Raw genomic sequence first — 3,868 nt, forward strand, 5'->3', positions numbered from 1 at the left:
GGAGTAGAAGAGAGGAGAGGAGTAGAAGAGAGGGGAGTAGAAGAGAGGAGAGGAGAGGAGAGGAGAGGAGAGGAGAGAGGAGAGGAGAGGAGAGGAGTAGAAGAGAGGGGAGTAGAAGAGAGGAGTAGAAGAGAGGAGTAGAAGAGAGGAGAGGAGAGGAGAGGAGTAGAAGAGAGGGAGTAGAAGAGAGGAGAGGAGTAGAAGAGAGGAGAGGAGTAGAAGAGAGGGGAGTAGAAGAGAGAGGAGTAGAAGAGAGGAGAGGAGAGGAGAGGAGTAGAAGAGAGGAGTAGAAGAGAGGAGTAGAAGAGAGGAGTAGAAGAGAGGAGAGGAGAGGAGTAGAAGAGAGGAGTAGAAGAGAGGAGAGGAGAGGAGTAGAAGAGAGGGGAGTAGAAGAGAGGAGTAGAAGAGAGGAGAGGAGAGGAGTAGAAGAGAGGGAGAGGAGAGGAGTAGAAGAGAGGGAGTAGAAGAGAGGAGTGAGAGAGAGGAGTAGAAGAGAGGAGAGGAGTAGAAGAGAGGAGAGAGAGGAGTAGAAGAGAGGGGAGTAGAAGAGAGGAGTAGAAGAGAGGAGTAGAAGAGAGGAGTAGAAGAGAGAGGAGTAGAAGAGAGGAGAGGAGAGGAGTAGAAGAGAGGGGAGTAGAAGAGAGGAGTAGAAGAGAGGAGTAGAAGAGAGAGGAGTAGAAGAGAGGAGAGGAGAGAGTAGAAGAGGGGAGTAGAAGAGAGGAGTAGAAGAGAGGAGAAGAGAGGAGTAGAAGAGAGAGGAGTAGAGAGGAGTAGAGGAGAGAGGAGAGGAGAGGGAGTAGAAGAGAGGAGTAGAAGAGAGGAGTAGAAGAGAGGGGAGTAGAGGAGAGGAGAGAGAGAGAGAGAGAGGAGTAGAAGAGAGGAGAGGAGAGGAGAGGAGTAGAAGAGAGGAGAGGAGAGGAGAGAAGAGAGAGAGGAGAGGAGAGGAGTAGAAGAGAGAGAGAGAGGAGAGGAGTAGAAGAGAGGAGAGAGAGAGGAGTAGAAGAGAGGAGATGAGAGGGGAGAGAGAGGAGTAAAGAGAGGAGAGGAGAGGAGTAGAAGAGAGGAGAGGAGAGGAGTAGAAGAGAGGGGAGTAGAAGAGAGGGAGTAGAAGAGAGGAGTAGAGAGAGAGAGAGAAGAGAGGAGAGAGAGGAGTAGAAGAGAGGAGAGAGAGAGGAGAGAGAGAGGAGAGGAGAGGAGAGGAGAGGAGAGGAGAGGAGAGGAGAGAGGAGAGGAGAGGAGTAGAAGAGAGAGAGGAGAGGAGTAGAGAGAGGAGAGGAGAGGAGTAGAGAGAGGAGAGGAGAGGAGTAGAAGAGGAGGGGAGTAGAAGAGAGGAGTAGAAGAGAGAGAGGAGAGGAGGAGTAGAAGAGAGGAGAGGAGAGGAGTAGAAGAGAGGGGAGTAGAAGAGAGGAGTAGAAGAGAGAGGAGTAGAAGAGAGGAGAGGAGAGAGTAGAAGAGAGGAGTAGAAGAGAGGAGTAGAAGAGAGGGGAGTAGAAGAGAGGAGAGGAGAGGAGAGGAGAGGAGAGGAGAGGAGAGGAGAGGAGAGGAGAGGAGAGGAGAGGAGAGGAGTAGAAGAGAGGGGAGTAGAAAATGGGAGTAGAGGAGAGGAGAGGAGAGGAGAGGAGAGGAGAGGAGAGAGGAGAGGAGAGGAGAGGGAGAGGAGAGGAGAGGAGAGGAGAGGAGAGGAGAGGAGGAGGAGTAGAAGAGAGGGGAGTAGAAAAGGGAGTAGAGGAGAGGAGAGGAGAGGAGAGGAGAGGAGAGGAGAGGAGAGGAGAGGAGAGGAGAGGAGAGGAGAGGAGAGGAGAGGAGAGGAGAGGAGAGGAAAGGAGAGCATAGGAAAGCCATAGACCAGGGGTCTTCACGTTTTTTCCATGCCAAGGACCCCTTAGCTGAGAGAGAAATGAACAGGGGACCCCCACAACATGTTGTACAAAATTGTGTAGCAGATCAGTAAACGTTTTCATAGATTTCAGACATGGCTTCATAGACCTGTCTGAGGAAGAGCATTGTGCTCCAAATGTCACAGTCATCTTATGGTGCAATAAAGGCATCTATCACAGCCTCCAGCCCTCAGTGTGCGAGCGTCTTTCTTTTTGATCGTTGTATACTGCTCACCCAAGTTTGGGTTGGATGTGCATGTCTTTTTTCTTTCTTTCTTTCTTTCTTTCTTTCTTTCTTTCTTTCTTTCTTTCTTTCTTTCTTTCTTTTCATAGACTTGTTTGACAGCACTGTCATCAGTGTTGCATGGATAATTGCTTCATGTTAATGTGCATTTTCAGACAGTTAACCACTTGAACCGTCATTACTTGACCTTTTAGTCTTTACTTATAGTCTGCTCTTTTCTCCCTCTACACCAAACTCTTTGGTGTAGCAGATCTACAAGCTACAAGCAGCTGTGAGGCGTTGTGAGCTTGTGAATCGGCTATTTTTAGCTTGCGTTCTCCTCAGAAAACGGATGTTATGGTTATGGCCTGGGTTCAAGCGGTCTAAAGGGAGAAGCCAACACATGCAATCCTCATTGCTTGGTCATTTGCTTCCTGCTCTTCTAGATTATGACCACTAAGATGGCAGCACAGTCTTATGTAGCAATGAATGGAAGTATAGCAAAGTATGTATGTATGGATGGATAAGAGATAACAGTTTCATGATGCTCTTTTTATTCAAAGATTGAGGCGAACCCATGATTTTTTTTAAATTAACAAAAACAAGTCAATCGTCAAATGTTCATCTTTAACCCATTCTGGACAGAGGTCGATTTAAAAAAAAGGCTTCTAAATCCTAACATTTTTCTGGAAAACCCATGTTTCTATGTCAGTGGTCCTCAACCTTTTTCATGTCAAGGACCCCCAGAATTATCTCTATTGGGCCACGGACCCCCATCTCAAAATATGTATTTCCAGGACCCCCAGTTCGCTCTGAAATATATATTCAAAGATTTGCACCACATTTTCACAACTTTTCAAAAATAGCAGACCTACAAGCTCGTAGCGCGCCACTCGGTGGCGCGCTATGAGCTTGTAGATCTGCTATTTTTCAATAGCTAAAGTAGAACAGAATGCTTGAAACACCAAGAGGGTTCCCGCCCAGAATGGATTAAATAATAATTAGCCAGACATGTCGCAGCATGTGGGATCACGTCAACAGGCTGGTGGACTAAGTTGTGACTAATGTTTCAGTAGTTCCTCTGAGACGTTAGTATGAGCACGTATCACACACTAAGAACTTAAGAAGTCATCCCCACCCATCTAAAGCCTTGTTTAATGTTTATTATACTAGCATCATACATTAAGCCACAGATTTAAGGGCTAATAACTAAGCCTAAAATGACTCATTTACACTCTGTCACGTGAAGGTGAGGTCACAATCAGCTTTATTGTCACATCACATGTTTACAAGTGATTCCTTTACGTTCACAGCTCCATCATTTTGTAGTTTCCATGAAAACAGAGGTAAATGGTGCATCAAATAGATTGGATATTCTTGAAACATTTTAAGAACACAAATCTAGATCTTGCATGGGGGTCCCAGGTAGAATATATTTTTAGATGGGGGTCTGCGACCAACATTAATTTGGAGTCCTTGACATGGGTACAGTTCAAGGAAGATACAGCAGGTCAACACAAAAACTGCTAGAGGATAAAACCAGAAAAGACTTGTTTTCATCAGGGTCCCCATTTTCAATTCATCAAAACAAAAGATACAACATCTCCCTGCTCTCTCGTAATGTATAAGCAGAGCCTGAACGCCAGGATCAAATATCATAGAGTCACACTACTTGTATTGTACATTATCATGATTGCAAATTTCTCAAGCTATTATTGCTCTCAATCTATTGGTGGGTCATCTGACTGCACTGACCTTCAAGCAGATG

At 45.9% G+C, this 3,868-nt stretch overlaps 1 protein-coding gene across 1 annotated transcript in view; it reads left to right on the forward strand.

The window, feature by feature from the left end:
• The window catches only part of LOC310861950 (uncharacterized protein), a gene marked incomplete at its 3' end in the record, with an annotated part of 23,082 nt that overhangs the window by 9,524 nt on the left and 9,690 nt on the right, over positions 1-3,868 (forward strand). The gene's annotated exons all lie outside the window — the stretch shown is intronic.

This window comes from Protomyctophum parallelum (assembly GCF_964188405.1).
Source record: "Protomyctophum parallelum genome assembly, chromosome: 7".
Taxonomy (NCBI): Eukaryota; Metazoa; Chordata; class Actinopteri; order Myctophiformes; family Myctophidae; genus Protomyctophum; species Protomyctophum parallelum.